This window comes from Sander lucioperca, chromosome 11, assembly GCF_008315115.2.
Source record: "Sander lucioperca isolate FBNREF2018 chromosome 11, SLUC_FBN_1.2, whole genome shotgun sequence".
Classification (NCBI taxonomy): Eukaryota; Metazoa; Chordata; class Actinopteri; order Perciformes; family Percidae; genus Sander; species Sander lucioperca.
Window position 1 is genome coordinate 2,545,421 of NC_050183.1, and position 22,082 is coordinate 2,567,502.

The following is a 22,082-nucleotide window of genomic DNA, read 5'->3' on the forward strand; positions in this document are numbered from 1 at the left end:
CTGGTCACCTTTTGTGGACGTTGTTACGACGGTAGTGCTTAATACATCCATGGGGAAGCATTACTCAGAGGGCAGATTCAACGCAGATTTAACACACAACCATAAATCAGGCATTAGTGAGAGCGAAAACGGCAGACAAGTGAGTGACGTCAGTGTGTGAGTGGTGAAGCGAGAGAGGAGAGCGCGAGAGGAGAGCGACTGCCGGTAGTGGTGTGCGATACTGCAAAATTTGTTATCGATCCGATACCAAGTAAATACAGAGCCAGTGTCGCTGATACCAATACAATACCGATACTTTTTAATAATTAAGATTCTGTGACAGTACAGGGAAGGCAGGCAGACAGGAGAAGTCTGACTTGGAAGATTTATTTGTCCAAAAACAAAGTGCAAATTAACAAAGGGAGTCCTGAGAGGGGCAGGCAAAAACTAATCCAGAGTGTAGTAGTGATGGGACGTTTGACACAGAGGAACCGAAGCTTGTATCACTCCCGCAAAGCACACTGGTTCGAAGCAGTGTTGGAGCTTGTATCAAATTGAAATAAGCACGTGACTGATGACGTCTGAAGCTTCGAACGTCACTGAAACTCCGGAAGGGTTGGCTGGATTCATGGATTCAATGTTGTCAATGTTTTGTTGACGGTGTCTTTGACGCTTCGCATTATTTTGTGAAACAATCAGGAAAAAGCTTCAGAGGCTTCACAAGGCTTCGTTTGTCCATCACTAGAGTGTAGAAAACAAGAACAGGGAATCCAAAAAACAAGAGCAGAACAAACCAGAAACTTGAGACCAAAGGAAATCCAGGGAGCAAAGAACCAGACACGAACTGACACAGGGCGACACGACAGGCACAAGCAAACACAATGATCTGACACAAGACAAAGGAAACACAGAGGTTTAAATACACGAGGTAATGAGCAAACAAGGGACAGGTGATACAGCAGGTGGAACATATCAGGGCGGGGCAGGACAATCAGTCAGGCGGGAAAACACATGAAGTAAACTAGACAAGACAGCACAGAAAACCAGACTATCACAATAAAACAGGAAACAGAACATAATACAAAACAAGACCGAAACTTACACAATCACAAGGAGACAAGAAATAGAACCAAAATACCAGGGGTCTCATTTATAAAACTGTGCGTAGGATCCTTACTATAAGTGTACGTACGCCCAAAAGCCCAAAATGGCGTACGCCAAAAAAAAGTCAGATTTATAAAACCGTGTGTACGCACACCTGTAGGCAATGTTCCCTTTATAAATCACAGATTACCCCCAAGTGTGGGTACGTGAATCAGCCTCTTATCCCGCTCTGTCCACGCCCATTTTTAACCATAAATACAATGCCAGTCAATGCAAAGCACCTCGTGAATGCTGATCAGTATGTTAATGACACTGGCAGTTGTTACACCGAATCATGATGACAGGCGGAGAAAAAGCAAAAAACTTCTCAGACGTTCAGGAATTGCTGCAAACTATTTTTTATAATTATAGTTTCGGCCTGTTCTTGCACAGTGTAGGGAAACCTGATCTATAACTACATGTATTAATAATACGTCCAAAAGAGCAGGCATTACGGCACTCAGGGAACAGCTTCGATATAGTACTAGACGTATATAATAAGATTTAACAGAACTATATATTATATCCAAACAAGCCTTAGTGATAAAGTTGAAGATTATATATAATATTTATACTGGGATGGCACAGTTCCGGTGCGTTATTGCCCTCTCTACTGGACCCAATTCAGTACATAGATCCAAGAGCACAGCTTTATGGAATCTAAATCGGCATATTAGCCATTCATCGTCATGGTCCCTGAAGTCTCTTTTTCTCCTGATTCTTCCATTAGCGTATAGTCCTCCTGCAGTGCCATCAGTGCCATCATGCAGCATTACGCGCGGGGTCATCGCAGTATACTGTATATGTTTACAACAATTTGTGATTGTTGCCAACACAGCATCAACTAGTGGTATCCTGATCTCACCCCGAGATACAATTTGAAGACGAAAGAAAGTGTATTAGGCAAACACACTTTTCTTCCTGTAGGTTTTGTCACGGACAGTATTAAAGTTCGGACTGATAACGAGGATATTAAGGGTAACGATTGCGCGAGAGCTTAACGGCTGTATTTTCGGACTTTGACATTTGATGATATATGCACAGTATTGAAGACAGATAATTAGTTATTTACACTGTGTTCTGCCGTTATCTAATGCTAGGGTATTTGATGCTATCCTGTATTCCATGCAGTCGGGCCGTCTCCTCCTCCTGCGCTCCTTAGCAGACAATGTGACGGCGAGACAGTGCCGATTAAACATTAAGAACACATTTTTATTTCATATTTGAGTTGGAGTTGTTTATGGAACAATTATCCCTCAGTACAAGCGCAAATAACACTGCTGGATTTAATCTTCATGGTAACGTGGATGATATGGAGTGAAAAAATGTGCGTGAGGCATCAATACTTGAAAATATTACGAGTAATCGTTCTTCCCATTTACTTTCTGCAGTCTGACTTCAGTTCACCACCTCACCATCTGCATCGCCAATTCCTATTTTGTCTCCAAAATGTGCGTACACATGGGTCAGAGTTTGCGTGGAGGACCGCACATTCTCCCGTCAAGTTTGTTTTTTATAAATCACAACCTTTGTGTGGGAAGTGGCGTACACACATTTTCAGCCCCGTTTTGTGTGTACGCCACGTTTATAAATGAGACCCCATGTCCGAATTAGAACAGAAAACAAAGCAAAATACCGAAACCATAACAGATCCACTAATTATTTAAATTGCTAAATCTGAATGAATTTTCATGCCCTTTAAAGTGCTCATATTATGCTTTTTGGCTTTTCTCCTTTCCTTTATTGTGTTATATATCTTTTTGTGTATGTTATAGGTTTATAAAGTGAAAAGTCCACCCCAAAGGGACTTACCATCTTCCAGAGAAAACACTGTTCACAAACTGCTCCAAACAGCTCATTTGTAGTCCAGCCTTTACTTCCGTGACGAACTTTGTAACACGTTATAATGCTCGCCTAGCTGCTACCATGGCACTCCCTCATGCTCTGCAACTACTAGCTAGCAGAACTTACTGCTAGCTTAAATATAGTGTTTACTGAAAATTAAACCACATAAACCTATTCTGGTACAACCTCTAAATACAATTATGAACCTGAAAATGAGCATAATATGAGCACTTTACGTGGTTTTGTGATTTTTACAAATCTTTTTACAAATTATACAGCTTGCCATTGTTTCATATTTGGCCTGAAAATATAGCCACACGGCGCTTCTGCTCCGTCTCCGTCCTGCTTGTGTGTGTGTGCTGCTGGCCGCTGCCGAGCCTGGCTGCTTGCTTGCTTGTTTTCCTGGCGCCGCTGAGTCACGTGACGGTACCACATCAAATCACAAGAGGGGGGAGGAGGAGCAAAGTGTGCCTGCTCTGCGCTGTGACAGGAGCGGCATTTGAAAGCAGCAACACTTACGCAGACACAGACAGCCAGGTCACCTCTTTGATGAAACCGCAGCGGTGCATACTGGAGAGAAACTAAAACTAAAGTATCGATCTCATTACACTGGTATTGATCAATATCAATACCAACGTTGGTATCGATATTATCGATATTTAGATCGATCCGCCCACCACTAACTGCCGTTGAGCGGTGTCGGAGTTAGCGTAGTGGGTGTGTGAGAGAAAAGCGAAAGGAAAAGGAGATAGCAAAGACGATGTAAAGTGAGTTAACAATAAAAACAATAAAAAAGACACACGGCACACCTTTTTGTTTACTCGAATCGCACAGAGGGACATTGCAATTAGATTAATTGTGCAGCCCTAATTTTATACCGTCATTCATTGCTGACTCCTCACCATGGATGTATTTTCCTCACTCCTCTTTACCGGCTGGTATGTTATGATGGAGTCAACAAATTAAGTTGAAAAGAAGATTAAAGCAGGTCATGTCGGCCGTCTGTTCAGTCCCGGTCTGAGCTTTTGTCTGTATCTGCAGAAGAAAAATAAGGAAATAACGCTACTGATAAACTCTGTTGTGCGGGGCCACACATGTATGCATGGTCAGAATGTTTGTGGTTGCGGGATTAAAAAAATGTCCTGTGCAGGGCTCTACTGGGAGGGACTGAGTGACATTTAACGCTTTATTTGGGAGGAGGGAAGGAGACACAACTGGCAGAGATCTGCACTCTACCGAGTGCACTTTTCTTGTTCTGGCAAGTTAATGGCTTTTGGTCAACATCATTAATGTTTACAGAACTGTATAGTCTGCTGCGATTGTCACATGCCAACTAGAAAACAGACATTGCATTAAAAACGATTGGGTGTATCTGATGCATTTAACTCCATCTGCCGCATTATTGGCTACAGCTATTGATTTCCCTTTCATTATATGGAGATTCATTCACACAGAAGTGGCCATCTGATAACTTTTTAACCTTGAGAAATATGCATGCCCAGGCAGTCCGGAAAGTGTGTTGTGTCCAGGACTAAATTGATGAACTGGCATGCATTAGCATAGTTTCGAGTGTTCCCCTAGGGAGCGGCAGTACCCCGAAGCAGTTCACGCTGCTTGCTGCTGTTTATGAGCGTGCATGTGTCCATGTGTGTGCGAGTGTGTGGGAGAGACACCTACTCTGTGTGAGTGTGTGTGTGTGCCCTCAGCCCCTCTTGTGCAGGTGGGTGGATGCATGTAAGCCTGTCAAGAGCACTTGGAGAGGAGCTGCCAAGGTGAGAGAGATACTGACCCTGGCCACCTGTCCCTGACACCCACCTCACAGCTCTCTCTCTCTCTCTCTCTCTCTCTCTCTCTCCCTGCCCTCCGCCTCTCTGGCCTCCCTTTACACACAACAATTGCTCTTTACACAGGTGATTGATTGAACCAGATAGCCCAGGCATTTAAGGCTAAAGGGGGAGGAACAAGGGGGGGTGGTGGATGAACGGCCGAGTGGCAGGGCCTCTGTCCTGGCTTAGTCAGGTCTGACCGAGACACAAGCAGACAACACCTGCATCCGGCTGTGGCATCACTTGGCTTACGTGTCATGGTGAGGAATGCCTCAACCCATCAAAACAGCTCCGCACTGTTAGACTTTCTTTACTATTCTGACTTAATCATGCACCATTAAGCAGTGATTCAGGGCTGAGTGAGATGATACGCAGTGATTTCTTATGAGGGTGCAGATAAAAACCTCGTCAGAAATGTAACGTGCCAGGACAAGTTTCTAAAACGCATTCAGATGATTTGTTTTTGCAACACAAGCCTAATTTTCCTTCTTTTTCTTGTCTAGAGGAAGACGTTTGTCTGTCAACTACAAGTCACGGTGATTTCCGTTTATTTTTTTTCCTTTTCCACCTAGTTTCCGAGCTTAAAGGGCCTTGTTGACATGAAATGGGGTGAATCCTTGCCGGATGAAAGGGAATACCTTGTCTGGTTGCAGAACAACACAGGGTTGGTGCCGCTTTCAAAACTCTGCAGACTTGGCATGAAAATGGCCACCCCCACACTCAGCCCTCTGTGTTTATGCTTCTCTGAGACTTGTGAAAATAAACACTCTCTCTGGCAGCTGAAGCACCGTCAGCTTACTGCCACATAACGATTAAACAGTTTTTTGGAATCATTATAGAGGATATAAATCACAAAAGAAAACAGAGTTTTAAAGGGGTTTGTCCTTTTAAATATATAAAAAAAATGGAGCCACTTCCTGGGTTGCCAAATGCATTAGCATGACATCTTCTGGAAGAAATCATATTCCATTGTGTAATGAATTGTTTCTATTCTCACTGTAGTTTAACTGGAATTCATATTTGTATACATTGCATTGAAGTTGTTCTTGTGCACAAAGGAAGAGAAAGAAATTGCATTTGCTGCAAGCTGCAATGTGATTCATGCTAGTTCTAAACTCATCTCTCAAAGGTGGAAAGCATTGCCTTCTGCCCTCGGATCATTCAGTCTTCATTTAATCAAGTAATCCAATAAACTGCCATTATGGGCTCAAAGAAATTGACGTCTTACCTCCATGGTAAATGAATTTAACTGGGCAAATGTAGATAACTCCAAAACTGATGGATTGAATTGTGATTTTTGAGAAAAATAGCTTTGGGACGACAAATTATTCACGGGTATGTTGTAAATGTCACATGCAAATCGTCATGTTTGTTGGCATTCACAGCCATCTCACTGAGCAGCTGCATAGAATTACTTCTTTTCCCATACAGGGCATAACCTTACAGTCATATAAGATGTTATTCAGAAGCAACTAATTAATTGAATCTTTTAGATTCTGACAGCTTAGCATAGTAACTCTTTAGAAATTCAGTGCTGAAATACTGTTGACACAAAATACAAACTTTATTGTCTGATAATGTAGGCGCGCTATCAATCCTGAGTTAAACATGTAAACCCTTAGCTCATCATTGTGCAGGGCAGTAAGACACACAAACGACATCTGTCTTTCATTTAAATCTACATTTTAACCATTAAGCTGATCGAAATCAAGTGTTGAGTTGGAGGAGTGCAAAGGTCAAAACACTGCTAAGACAAAACAGACAAAATTATATTGATATTTCTGTGGCTGGAGTCGGAAGGAGAAGTTCCTATTTAATTGAGAGGCCTCACAAAACAGTTGCAGGGAAAAAGAGGGTTCACCCAGATACATTTTCATTTTTTTAGGGGATTTTGTAGGATAAACAGTCACCACCATGTCAATCCACAGGGAGACTTAAGCAATTTGCTCAAGGGTGCCCCAACTAGAGCTGCTGGAGAAAGGGAAAAACTTGTCAAGCTTTGTTACCCAGTCTAGAATGTCTTATGATCCAGATTCAGCCCAATGACTTTCCAACTACATCCACAGAAATATTGACTATCCGCATGGAAAAGTTAAAGAAAAGTGTTTGATTGGGAAGACATAACAGGGAAATGATGTTATTCAGGACAACTTGCAGTTCCTTGGATGAAACATTGCAATGAAACACCAACACTTTTAAATGTCACCGATAGCTTTCACAATAATTTGTACAGATTAATTAACAGAACAGAAACAGTCAGTTGCTTGTCAAAGATAACTGCAACACTGCATTGTGTTTACCAGCCAAATCACAAAGTACTGCTATTATATATTATTATTATATATAGATTATTATATACAATATCCAAAGTCAACTCACACCTGTATGAGAAAAAACAAGGACTTTGTTAACATAAGGAAAGCTATTATGTGATTTAAGAGCACATCTACAATAAAACACACATTTAAGGTTCTATTAACTCTCGTGCTAACTGAGCAGATAAGCCACATCTGTTCTTCAACTTCAATTACAACAGCAACAATGACATTAGTTCAGGAATTAATTAAGTAATCAAATAAGTAATTCAACAAATTGGCAAAATTTGTATCCTTAATTGCTGGGTTTCAGCTGTTTTATTCTAAGGTGACTTCTCTCTGCTCTGCTGCTCAGTTCAATCTGTTATTCCCTGCCTCATTCTGTCAAAATCTTTCTCAACACTGCACTCAGTTGAGTTGCGCCCTGCCACTGAAATCATGAAATGCCCCAAGCGTAACTATAGATCCACCGTACTTTCAACCTGTGACACTTCATCCAGTCTAAATTCACTGTGCTGCACTCAACTTTTACATTAAAGCACAATGTGCCAGCCAATTTCATCATTTATTCATTTGGGCTAACAGCATTGTCTACAGGGAGTCCATGATCCTCTGCTCCGAGGAGATGCACTCTGCACTCCACCTGCAAAAGCCTCTCCTTGCTCTTGCAAATTGCATCTTTATGAAGAAATGAGGACAAGCCATTTTGTCACAAACACGGTTGTTGGCTCTTCAGGGACTGCCTTGGACCTGTAATTGACTCTGAGACACTGTCGCTTTCACGTCCCCTTTCCCCCAGCGGGGGGGGGGGGGGGGGGGTAAGTAGCTGAGAGCTGAGTTGTGGAAGGCCAGGGTTGGATTAAGAGGCTGGAACAGTGAACACCATTAGGGCTGCTAAGACCCAATGGGTCTCTGGTGGGAGAGCAGCGCTAAATGGACTACCACAGTGGCATTTTAGCATTGTGCTCCTCAGGGACTGTCACAGTCAGCCTTTTAGACCAGTCACAGCCCTCAGTGTCTTTAAGATGGAGGGTCTGTGACATATTTGAAATCATCACATATTTATGTTGCAACCTAATCTCACAGAATTCCGTGAAATGAACACGGTCCCTTAACTCAAAATCTGTGGCAGTTTCACGGAATCGCAAAGAATTCTGTGATGGGCCCATGGAAGAATTCCGTGAAATGAACACGGATCGCCAAAATTTCCGTAATGGGCCCACGGAAGAATTCTGTGAAATGAACACGGCCCCTTAAGTTAAGGAAAAGGTCGTGGGTGGGCTTACGTTTCCAAGACATGTGGGACAACAACAGGATGGTTGGGTTTAGGAAAAGAAGAACGGGATGGTTGGGTTTAGGAAAACAATAAATGGTTGGGTTTAGGAAAACAATAACGGGACGCGGGACAACAACGGGACGGTTGGGTTTGGGAAAAGAACAACGGGACGGGACGGTTACGGTTGGGTTTAGGAAAACAATAAATGGTTGGGTTTAGGAAAACAATAACGGGACGCGGGACAACAACGGGACGGTTGGGTTTGGGAAAAGAACAACGGGACGGGACGGTTACGGTTGGGTTTAGGAAACATGACACGTGGGACACGATCCCCGGTCTCCTGGGTGAAAGCGCGGTCTCCTGGGTGAAAGTCCTGTGTTGTTTGACCCATCCACCACCCCAACCAACCTCCCTACACGGATTTTCGGACTTTCATACTACTCGCTACCGTAGTCGCTCCTAATGCTACGTCATCTTCTCATTGACTTTACATTGTTATTGTTTTCTGTGGTGGCCACACAGATTTTTCACACATTCCGTGCCACCATCACGTAATGTGGTGTTAACAGTTCGTGATCATTTCACAGAATTCTGTGAGACCAGGCTGGTATGTTGTGGGAGGGATACAGTATTATTGACTAGAGTGATAGTTTCATTGAAATAATGTAAGGATGAAATAACTTGAAATGAAACTGATTTGAATGAACAGTTCACTGTACATGGTCTAGTTCACATACAATCGCATACTTTTCTGAATCTAAAGGAACATTTGGTCATTTTCTCGCGCAAAATCCAGCGTTATAAAAACGAGGGGGAAAGACTCTTAAGCCTCAGGCAAATTGATTACTTAAGTTGTTGAGAAGGCTCTCTGTCTCCTGCATTTAAAAAAAAAGTTAATTCTTCAAATAAAGGCATGCAATGGGTGAATTTATAAATTCCATGATATGTACCCAGGTTTAGACAGCTTACTACCTCTTATAACAGTGCATCAAATGGTTGGATGTACTACTTAAGGGAAAGAAAGGTGCAAGACTGTCAGCCTAGAGATGCGTGTTGTCAAGGAGGATTTTGAATCCTCCGAGGACAGAAAGGGAAAAGCGTGCTTCTTAAGACACCTTTTTCAGCTGGCCATCTTATCATCATCGTGGGAAAAAGAAATACATTTACAGTATACTGCCAGAGTAATCGGATTTAGGGAAACTTTTGTGCTACTTAAGAAAGTCAGACAGAGGGAAAAGGAAATGAGGGGGTGGAAAAAGGATGCAGCAAATGCAACAACATTGAAGGTATATGAGCAGACTGTACAGTGCAGGTTTCTGAAAACTTATTTTGCTATTAGTTAAGAAAAATGTGCGTGTGCGTTATTGTGTGGGTGTGTACCGTATTCGCAAGTGCTTGTGTGTGCATTCATCTGTGTGTAGAGGAGGGAATGCTGCATTCACCTGTGGTTGACCTCTTGCTGGCAGCTGGACAGGTGAGTTGTGTTGCTGCCTCATTATATTCAAGCCCTGCAGAGTGTGTCTGCAATGTACTCATGATAACCAAAAAACTGAAATCTAAACTAACACACAGCAACATGCATAGACACACATAAACACATATGCATTATTTTTACTCTGTCACGCACGCACGCGTATACACACACACACACACACACACACACACACACACACACATACGCACACACACACACACTGTGTGCAAATGGAACAAACTCATTGCCCTCTTTTTCCTTATTTACCCATATCCATCATCCAGTGTCTTGTTGGCAGGTAAACCATCGCATACGCACACACACTTACTCATTTACCATCTCTCACCTATTTTGCATTAGCTTCATCGTCCATTTACACAGGCCTCTGTCTTTGTCCAAACACTTGAATTAGTTTTGTTTGCTCATCCTTTTTGTTGTGCTAAGAATAAATATCAGAGAACCAGCTATGTGGCCAGCATCCTCACTCGTGTGACAATTTAGTGATTCTTTAGTGATTAAAAAATAAAATGGATGAAATCACATAATAATAATGATGAATAATATGAATAAACAAATTTAATATACACTCCCCAACCAGACACTAGTTAATTTCATTAATTATTTATAACACACAATAATAGTTGTATGCAGCTATAAGGACATTATTATATGTTTATTGATATATTTTGTCAACAATGGTAAAATTCGAATTAATCTAATTATTAGAAAATGTTAAATATGTTAAACGTAAGGTGTCACCGACACACCTAGTTTGACAATAGTAATACAAGTTTACGTAATGCGATTGCATCAAGAATGCCAGTAAATCAGTCTGACATGATGAGGAAAAGATTAATGTGTGATTTTGTTGTACCAGTATCTGTCATCCCTGAATTGTTTAAAAAGCATTTCCCTTCAGCTGATTAAACCCCCAAAGCCATCCAAAGCCAGCAGGACAGCTACTGTATGCGTGTTACATCTGCAGCCTCTAATTTAAAAAGTGCCGTACCAAAGTGGCGCACCATTATGCATAATGATCCGATGTGGTTCTCTTGATTAAATCGTGCTCAACCAACACAAGGCTACTGCGAAATAAGCTCACAAACCTCTGTGTTTCCTTTTCATATCAAACAGGTCAGTTGTAAGTCAGTGTTCTAACAATTCAATGATTTGACATAAATAAACACCTTAAGAAAATTAAAATATCGGTGTTTAACATTTCCTTTCTAAATGTTGTTGCAAAAATATCATAGCATTTATACCTGCCATATGTTGTGATACAGCAAAATTAGGACTGTAATAGTTCTGGTCAAATCTGATAGTGGTAAATCAATATACAAATTATTTTCAGGCAAAAATACAAAAAAAAAATCTCCTTTTTAACAAGATTGGTATAGAGAGACATATCTGTTTATGGAATCACAAACAGCTAAAAGTGCTTAATTAACCCTGCAAAATAATGTGACATTTATTTAAGAAAAACACATACCAGACTTTATCTCCACAAATATAAAGTCAACTTGCAAAAGCACATCATCTGGGTTTGGCTGGACGTTTGTTGCATATATGCGTCTTGCGAATCTGCACTTCTACATTTTCCTGCTCGGAGAAATCTGGTCTGTGTTCTGGTCTACCTTTGGTGAGCCTTTTCTGACATTCATTGGACCGGCTGTTTAAAGGTTTTATGACAGGTCATGACTGCCTCAGAAGAGAATGATTAATTACCACTCTGTTTCTGTTTCAAAGAATCGTTTGGCATATATGCACGTGGATAAGCCACTGTTGGCCTACCGCCCATAACCTAGCACTTTGTGGTGGTCATTGTGATTGCTCATTTAAACCAGAGCCCACAAATAAGATTACCTTGCAAGTGAAATTAAATAACTTTCCTTGTCTTCTTAGCAGGGCTTTAGGCTTCACTGGAGTACACTAACTGCCTTGGTGCTGCTGGTGGCACTCTTCACATGCCTCTTGATCAATATTCTTACCTGTCATTCAAAGTGAGTGTTTAAAGTGAGAGTCTGAATGTCAATACGATTCCCCAATCAGAACCATATGCTCAATAAAAAGCATCTGTTATGCTCCAGAGCAATAGAGGACACATTCTGCAACTGCATTTCATCACAATACATTTATTTCAGTTTGGGACCACATCTTTAACTTTTAAAGTACACCCCATGGGTCTCTGTATTTTTCCGACTTAATAAAAGGCCATATGAACTTGTCTTTCAAATCCTCTGAGAGAAATATGTATGCTCAATATCTGCATACCTGGTCCTGTTTTTGTGAATGTGCCAATAAAGCTCAACACACACACACACACACACACACACACACACACACACACACACACACACACACACACACACACACACACACACACACATCAATGAAAAACGTTTCCTAATACTTGTTGATATATCCACCAAGAAATGCCTTTAAATGAACAGTATTGATTTGTTCAGCTTGTTCAGTGGAGCAGAGCGACTTTCGAGGCTATTTGAATGGAAGGCAGCTCCTTTTAACAGGCCCAGTCTGCCTGCCTCTTTGCCCTGGCCTCCCTGGCTGTTATTGGCATGCTACGCTTATTGATGTCTTAAACGCATACTTTGATTTCTCCTCTGTCTGGAAATTGCACCGTTTAAAACTTTTAATAGGTTGCGTGCTTGTAGTCAGGGTTTTGTGGAAGACCTGAAAGAGTTCAGTGAACTTTGTATTTTCAAGAAAGCTGCAATTAAATCAACACGGACCTAAACTGTAAGTTAACTAGTGTGGTTTGGCTAAAGTTCAATTACAGGGCTTACATTTTTACATTTGTTATTAATAAATAAATATAAATATATAAATTCCTTTTAGGGTTCAAATTAGATACATACAGTATAAGGAACAATGTTTTTCACTTCTCCACAATGGACAAAAGCTCAATAGAAAATAGTTTCAGAGGTGATAACATTAGTACTTTGTCTTGTGCAGGTACAAATGGTAATAGTTGAAGGGAGTTTGAAAGTGTGGCTGGTGGAGGTAGGGTGGCTCTAAGTGGGCTTTTGAGTCAGGAACAAGAGCTATCTAATTACCAGCAAATGAGCTTAAGGACAAACATGGCATTGGTGCTGGTTTGTTTGCAAATATTAAGCTGGGGAGTTGCAAAAGGAATTTGAGGAGAGTGCTGGGGGCACAATTAAGACTTTTAACACAGAGCCAGCCCCAACCAATCCCACCAGCCAATGACGCTGCACCCTACCCCCCATTTTTTTTACATCCCAAATATCTGTGACCCAGAACCCCCCACCTCCAAATACCCTGTTTTGGAAAGCTGTCAGTCTCCCAAAGTTAAGGGTTCCCACTTTAAGAAAGGGCAGCAGAGGTGAGGGGTCAAAGGTTAACTGCAGCTCTTTGGGCTGAAACAAACTTTGATGACAAGTTGTGTTGCTGATGAGCCAACAGCAGAGGTCAAACAGACCCTGGTGGAGCTGTGGGATCTTCATCACTTTAACTGCAGGAATAACAATTAATTTGTCAAGTGCCAAACAGGGGGACTTCATTTGGCTGACACCACAATACATGTAGAGTAGAGTATTTTATTCTTTTTCAGATTTCACAGAAACGGTTTGGATTTCTAGCTTTTTTTTCTCTGACAGTAAATGTAAATAAAAAAAAAAAACATGACAAATGCATCTTAGAAACTATTATCCTCAGGGTTTGTCTGTACAAAATATTTTCAAGACTTTCAAATACTTTATGGTTTCCATTAATGCCAAATGCATATTTTTTTCATGTTTGGTATTCCTAACACAATCAGTCATTGCATTAAAAGCTAAAGGAATTAGTTAATAAGATAATCAATAGCACCATCTATTTTCAATTTAAAACACACACACACACACACACACACACACACACACACACACACACACATACACACAGCCACAATGTTGCATCTGCTAATGCGTGGCCTTTGATTATTGATGGGTCATTTGCAGACAGCCTTAACTGCACAATATGTCATACCATTACTTTCCTGACCTCATTCTGGCTTGGGGACAACATTATTCATGTGAGAGCCGGAGGAGAGGAAGAGAAAGAGAGATGAGGCTTGTGGGGGCAAATGGTGTGAGTGTATGTGTGGAAGTAAGGTCTGCAGAATTATCATCAATAACCCACCTCCCCTCCTTCTCCATAAAAAGGTGGGAGTAAGGGAATAAGGAAGTGAAGGAAGAGTGACAACGGGGCTGAAGCAGGGTCAGGCAGGGGCAGCCATTAGCCTAAAAGAAAAGTCCAGTCCAAATGCTATTTTTAAGTTCCTCTTTCCTCTCCTCTCCACAGCTTGGGGTAATTTAAGAGTGTCCAAACCCAGACAGTGTGCGAGGGAAGAAGCATTTATCACCTGAAGGAGACACCAGTGTTCACAAGGAAAGACGGATGAGAACCCCAAGAAAGGCAAGAGGAAGAGGGATTAGGGTAAGATAGGTCGAGATAGAAGGAGGCACTGTTGGCTTGCATCACTGCCCCACTGACACGTGTGCGACTCTTTCTTGGGATGTGTATGTATCTTTAGCTTATATTGTTATTAATTAGTGTGTGTGAACTGACAGAGCTGTAGTGCTTAAGACATTCATGAAAAATTGGATTTGTCTCTGGCCTGAGCCTCTGATCCAGTCTCATCTGGTTCACACATACATCACTGAATATTTAGTTTCCTCCCTATCTAAACATATCTTTAATATTACTTTTTATTGCAGCTTAGTTATTTCCTATCTAGTGAACTAGACTGATGGTAACAATCAGCTTATACAAAATTATCCTCAAACCCCAATTTGTCTCTTCGTTTTTCTTGGTTTGTTGGATGTTGAAAGCAAGGTTATAATCGTTAATGAAAACAAATGAAATAACGAAAACTAGGTGGGAAAAAACATCGTCGTAAACTGAAATAAAAATAAAAACGAGGCATTACAAAAAACGATAACTAACTAAAATAGTAGTAGTAATGTCTGTTTGCAAAACTAACTAAAATAAAATTATCGAGTAAATGTCCTTAGTTTTCATCTTTGTCAAAACCTTTCATCGAGCAAATAACGTTATAGCTTTCAGAGTTAACATTTCTAACCATAGACCTATTTTATACAGTCTATGCCATAGACATATAGTTTCCGATTGGGAACCCAGAAATTCTGACATTCCATGTCAAATTGAAGACAACATAGTCCATGCCCCTCGTCTGGCATCATGGCTGTACCGAAAGTCGGAAGAAAGCGGCGGAGACCTATTTGATTATGACTGTCAGATAAAAGCAAGTGTCTTGCAGTGGAAGGTGGTAAAATATGTGGACAATTTATTAAAGGGAAAAATCCCAAGAATTTGAAAGTACATTTGAGAAGCACGCACAAGGAGGCTAACCTAGATTACCTTAACAAGGTAAAGGAGAACGCAAAGCTCCCTTTCCCCGAAACAGAAGCTAACCCCGGTACAGGGCATGGATGTATGGGTACAGGGCCAGGCAGCATGACAGAGACAACAGCAGGACAGAGAACACTGCAGGAGGGCTTTCACCAGCGACCCGATAGCTGCTGGTTAGTAAATACGCACGAACACCAAAAGCAGGAGGAAGCGTGGGTTAATATGTGTATTGATACTGGGATGTCTACACAACTGTGTGAGTCGATTGACTTCAAAAAGTTCGCCACTTTACTTGACCAAAGTTCAAAACACCTGTTCATGTATATCTTCTTTAGTCTATTGGCTATTTAGGCTTTTTCCTGGAACACGTCACTTACACATTTTGCACTGACTGCGGCGTCTTGTGTAGACTGTTTACATATTTGTGCCAATCATATGTACATTGTATTTACTGGTGTTATTGTTGAATACATTGTGAATACATATTTCTGAAATTGTATGATGTTTTTGTTGAGTTATTATTACACAATACTTTTTCTGACCTTTCTGAATATTGCCCCCAACAAATAATCCATATTACAAAAAAGACTAAAACTAATAAAAACCAAACTAAACTAGCAACCCCGCTTTAAAAACTAATTAAAACTAAACTGAATTTGAAAACAAAAAGTCAAAATGAAATAAAAATAAAAACTAATGAAAAATGCAAAACTATAATAACCTTGGTTGAAAGGCACACTCTATAACACAAAACTCTTACAGTTATATGCTATCTACCAATCAGTATCTAACCATCATTCACTACTTAATCATTGCTCTTACCTTTGGAATGACAGAGTTTATTATTTATTCTGGTCATTGTATTGACAATAATAATTCAAGAACACGCCCATGTATTGGACCAAATATAAATTCACCTATAATCAGAACTGACTTAGACTTAACTAACCTGACCATGACTACAGTATAACCCTGGTACACACTGCTGAATCAGACCACTTTTCCTGGTCTCCAAGTGAGCCTCTTTCTGGAAGTTTATGTGTGTTCCCAAGGGCCTGCCACTGTATAATACTGTATATTTTGATGAGCCTTGAACACTGGACAGACAGGCAAAAACTTGGTCAGTCAGTAGGGCCAAGCTTTCTAATCAGACAGACCTAACCTCTACACCCCTGCTTAAAGAATGATAGCACAGACTTGTCCTGCTACACAGGATTTGACAATGAATGACTGCACCCCAACTTCCCACAATGTGTTAGGGTTAGGGTTACGACTTGCAAAACCTTACCTGTACAGACCTGAAAAACGTCATCACTCCAATTTGCATGCTATAATTGAAATTAAGTTCACCCTCATGAAACTCATGATAACATTACAAATAACAGTACAAACGCATGATAGGCCATTTAAAGTTAAAGTTGTTTTTCTTCAGAGGAGCTGAAAAGCTTTTGAAGTTTCTACGACTTCATCTAGCAACATCGAGATAGTTATATGTGCATAGCAGTCAGTGGCTGCACTACATTCTTTATTGTGGTGCTGCATTAAACTAGCCTGACAAGTCAGACCCACATCAAGATGTTGGGTTTGGGAACTCACCATTGACAGGGCTCAACCTGAGGGGCGGGATAAACGGTTGTCTTTCAAATTCCCTCTGCATGCAATAGGATATCGCTACAACCAGGCAGAGTAACGAAGAAGGTAGCAGAGCTAGTTGATAGATTCAACTTTTGCCATATCCGGTCGGCAAAACTCCGAACACATCTTCCTTTTTCCCAGCAGCAGCAGCCATAAGCCCGCCCACCGACTCTATACACGATGTAATTGGCCTGACTAGAGTTTGGTTTTTCCAGCTCACAAGCCAACGGAGAGTGCCTAGACCCCCCTGGCTGCAAATTAAATTTGCTGCCGCTTGGGTGCGTCTAGATTTCTAGGCTAGCATTAAACATTTCATATTACTGCATATGCATGTACATTGTAAACCATTTTATTCTTCTTTCTTTATCTTTTGCAATCTCAACTTTAGCTTGCTGCATGTTATAACATTCACTTAATACCAATGATCAAAGCCTTTTTCCGTACATATGGCTATATAATGGCTGTTCACATTGCCGCTGAAAGTGTCTTTCTTTGCATGTGACTCCATCCCAGGGAAAGCAAAAAACTAAATGTGACTTGGCATTCAAACCCTGTGACATTCAGATTGGAATTTGGAAAAAGTAAAACTGACATTTGTTTTGGCTACATGGAGACTTGAGCTAGCAATAGCGTGGTTAACACAATTAGATACAACAAAGAAAGAAAAATTAAACTAAACAGCAAACTTGTTTGGTATTTTGTGAGGTGCCATATTTCAGGTTAAACCTGGCTCTTACCAAACCAAAATGTGTTGAAGTAGCATTCCGTCTTTTGTAAATACAGCTCTATTTTACATGCTAGTTGTACAGTATATATGGTATTAGTGTCCGATACAGTATGCAGTAGGTTATACAATACATGTGGCATCCAAAAAACATTTGAATGGCCCTGTGCTGTGAGCATGGCTTTACATAGCAGGTGCCAGTTATAGCCGATAGCTGTTGTGAAATCTTGATGTAAAGGATAGGGTTTGAGGGGCATGGAAAGAGAGCAGATTCCAGTGCACACTTCAACAGAGAAGAAGAGAATACCCTGCTTGTCAATTTCTGCTCACCTGTCTGTAATCAGGATGTCAGGTACATTGTAGAAATGAATGGGCCTCATGAGTTATCCAGTGGAGGAATGTCCTAGAGGCTGCCTTCTACTAACAGAGCAAATTACAACATGTCATACAACTGTTAGCATCTCCGAAAGCAGCCATGCAGAGAGCTGCGATTCCCACCAATACATGGAATGTCATGATTACATTTCCGTTATTTGCATGCATGCATGACTGGTTGTGACAAGTGGGAAAACAGCAGAACTGATTGCACAATCCTCACATTTAGGGCAACCTGTGTATTCTTTTCTCAGACTTTAACCTCTTTAAATTGTAAAGACTGGAATGGTTTATACCTGCATAGTGCGTGGTTTCATTCTCCATTGTTTTTTGTAAGCAAGTCACAAATATGTTTACCACCAGAGAGTGGAGAGAGAGATTTTCCTTGGGAAATTGTGCCCTGTGAGCTTCCAAACTGGGCCGCATAAATAACGCAAATGAATGAATGAATGAATGCACTTTTTGAAATGAAATTGTGTAGTCAAAGTTATTTAGTTTGATATATTCTACAACATTATATCAACAGAAGCAGCATGGAAAGCTAAATTAAGTTGATTACTGTGAATTCAACTTTAACTTTAACAAGTCAACGTTTTTCTCTTTCACTTTCCTTCAAAGCCATCATTGTTAGAGCTTAGGGGTGGCTTGCCTAGCCAAAGAAGAAAACTGCATTTGGAGAGTCCAGTGGGTCAGCACGCTTGACCGCAGCTTAAGCCTACTGGGGAAATCCACCCATGTGTAGCTTGTTGGCTGTGACCGACAGCCTGGCCTTGTGCACCACAATCCTAAATCCCAAATGCCTAATCTAGCTAACCCTATGACCTGACACTGACTTTAAACTGCCTGGGTGTAAACAAACATCTAAGCTGGATGTCAGTCTCATTTTTTTTCTTCTATCGTCCAGTTCCAAACCTGGACCACATAGGGACAACAAATGGGACTGAAGGAAATACAAAAACTGTCTAGATACAGCTACGGAGCAGTTGCTAGGAAAATTGATAGGAAGGAAAAAGGAAGAATGGATGTAGTTGGGGTTGAAAGGTGCCTGATGATATGTTGTGTTGCTGTTGTTCCTGCTTCTCTCCCTCTCTTAGTCCAATTAGAAACTAGGTCTTGGCTTGCTTTGCTGGCAGCACAGTGTTAACTTAATGTGGCGTGAAAAAATCATTATGCCACACTACAGATGGGCCCAGCCATGCAGAGGAACCTTTGTACTCCCTTCAGAAAGCCAATTTTAAACAGGGCCACTAATAAAACTGAGACCCAACCATTTGTTGATGACAACGATGTGTAGCAGGGCACCAAGGGTAATGGGAGAGAGATGGACTGAAGGGGAGAGAAAAGGCAGAGAATGAAAGAGTGAGTCACAAAGAGGCAGCTAAGAGGAAAAAGATTAAGAAATGAAAACTAGACAGAGAGGCCGATTGTTAAGCCAAGTTTACTCAACAGCAAAGAGGGATGAGTGGTGGTTTCTAATAGGTTCAGATTCTCTGTATTTCTGCCACCCCAAAAGAAAGATTTAGTTTTTCTTTTGAAGGACTCAAAAGAGGTCAAGGTCTGTGTTTGATTCCCATCCAAATCCAAGTATTGATCTTTGTAATAATTCCTTCAAAGCAGTTTCAGGAGGGCAAAATAAATCCTCTGCTTTCTCACAAACACCGGCTAATTTTTCTAGTACTCTTCTCATTCTGAGATTCTCCTAAAACTTTTGTGAAAGATGGGGATGAGAAATCAAAAACTGTAATAAATCAAAAGTGCCCCAAGGCAAGAAATAAAAAAAGAAGAATCCTTTGAAGGTTGGGGCAGATGGCGGCTTCATGATAACCTTTTCACCCTTGTGCCCTTGGGGTGCAAACAGGCGAAAAGCATGTACACATCTTTTATTACAACATAAAACTCTGAGGTTGTTGCATGTCTGGACTTCCTTCAGAGCTTTTATTTGCCAGAGGAAGGCATGTTCTCTCTGAGCTCTTAAATGCAATGGCCGTAAACATGTATGACTAAGTGCATGTTAATGGCAGAGAGGTTAGGGAGTAATGGACTGAGTGAAGTATCAGATTTAGATGCTAGCAGCCTCACAGTGGTGATATTCTCCATGCAGGAGTGTGAGATTGTTGACTACTTCCTGGAAAAACAGGACAAGTGATATAATGAATCTTGATCTAACATTCCTTTAGATGTACGGCTGGGTGTCATTGATCATTGACAGTTGAGATCTCATTGGTCATTGACAGTCAAGATCAATCACTGTCTTAAAAAGCAAATAATGTCCTTGAAAAAATTAGAAATGTTTAATATCACAAAACATGAGAAGACAACTAGAATCAGACACAGGTTGCCATTTAAAATCAAGGGCAGTGAAGTAGTGAAAGGTCAAAAGACATTTACCTTCCACACTGATGACCGGTTCAAGTCCAGCTCAACTAAAACATTTTCAATGTTAGTAAAGCTTTCATTTTCAATGTTGATTCAAGTTCTGATATCCCACAATGAGCGAAACCTTGCCCTTGCTGTACAGTAGCATATACCCTTAAACAAAAATGTGTTAATGCCTTTAATCTGTGTTTAAGAGTCCATCGCTATTTCATATGATGTTGTTTATTTTACTGATGTGATGAAGTGGTGAAACTTTGTTGCAAGTTGCCAATTCCAAAGTTTCCATTGCCTGTCTAGCCACAAGGCCTTGAGACACCAGTGCGCTTGAGAAAGAACCAGGATGCAAACCAGTTCACAAGACACTGACACATTTATTACTCGCTTGTTTCTACAAGAGTCATGTTTCTGGCTTTTTACTGCATTTGTTTCAAGACACAAGGCCATATAATTCCTCCTAAGGTGACCATAAGAAATGCTTTTAGACTAAACAATCCAGTATAGAATTGTTGTCCCGTCATAAAATGCAGTCTTTTCCTGTTTGGGAAAGTAATGGTTTCCTGAGCTAACATGATATGGATCTGAAGTCAGGGTATTTAAGATGTTGGAAAACATAAAATACTTTCTTGACCACATACAATGATTTCCATTTACCAATTTAATTTGGGTTCAGTCTTTAAAAAGGTTCATCCACTACTTAGTGCATGATTTTATGGTCAACTGCAAGCCTCTAACAGCGATTGCAACACCAAACCACGTGCTGACAATAAAGTTGAATCATTAGTGGTGATATTGTAAGGAGAAACCACCACAGAGCACCCAAACAATTATGAACATATCGCATACAATCCCCATGTAAACAGAGGGAGGAATGTACCGTGACTGCATTCAGATACAGATCTTGAGAAGTCAATTCCCATATACGCAGGAGAGACAGATATAAACCACTCTGGATACTGGTAATCGGCAGTGTTTAAAGCCAAGCGCCCTTAACAGCGGTAGGTCTAGGATGAGTCTATGTCAGGTATAAAGCTCCTGCTCTGCCCCTGGATTCTGTCACACCATAGCTTCCTAGTTAACCTTTTGTTTTATGTCCTGGTATTCCATTACACATGTCCTCTGACGAGGTAGAGGAACAGCAGAGTTGCCAGTCAGGGGAGAGGTTGACATTTTGGTGGCTGTTAAGGTTTAAACAGTTTGCCCGCAGGAAGCAGTAGATAGAAAATGGAGGCTCCGGCTGAATTGGGATGACCCAGAAGTAATTTTGGAGCAATTCACATGGCATTGCTCTGCATGCATAAGTGAAGAGACCTTTCGGAAATACTAAAATAGAAAATGCCAAGACTTAGCAGTGCTGTGCAGATCAAATGATACATCACTGCTGAATTTCATGATATAACTTTCTCATCGGGGTCTGTCACGATGTATCTTCAACATTGCTTACTTACTAATTCAAATATGGAAGAGACTGTATTTGTAGCATAAAATGAACAGTTTCAACTCAGAAGAATCAATGAAATAAGCAATGAAAACAGCAATAACGCAGATATTGATGATGATTTCTCTCTCTCAAGCACACTTACAGACCAGCATATATCAAAAACCTCCCATGCCTTTAATCCTTTTAGTGCAAAAAGCCACGTCAGCCTTTCCACATATGAATAATGAAAGGTTGCCCATAATGCTTGTTGAGTTAGGAAAACTAAACAGAAATTCAACATCA

General features: G+C 40.7%; 1 long non-coding RNA gene across 1 annotated transcript; it reads left to right on the top strand.

Annotated features, from left to right (window-relative positions):
- The first annotated feature begins 336 nt into the window (after window positions 1-336).
- LOC118496215 lies at window positions 337-861 on the top strand. The gene is made up of 2 exons (XR_004898721.1): window positions 337-444; window positions 740-861. It is a non-coding gene; the product is annotated as an uncharacterized LOC118496215 (long non-coding RNA).
- Window positions 862-22,082: the final 21,221 nt, after the last annotated feature.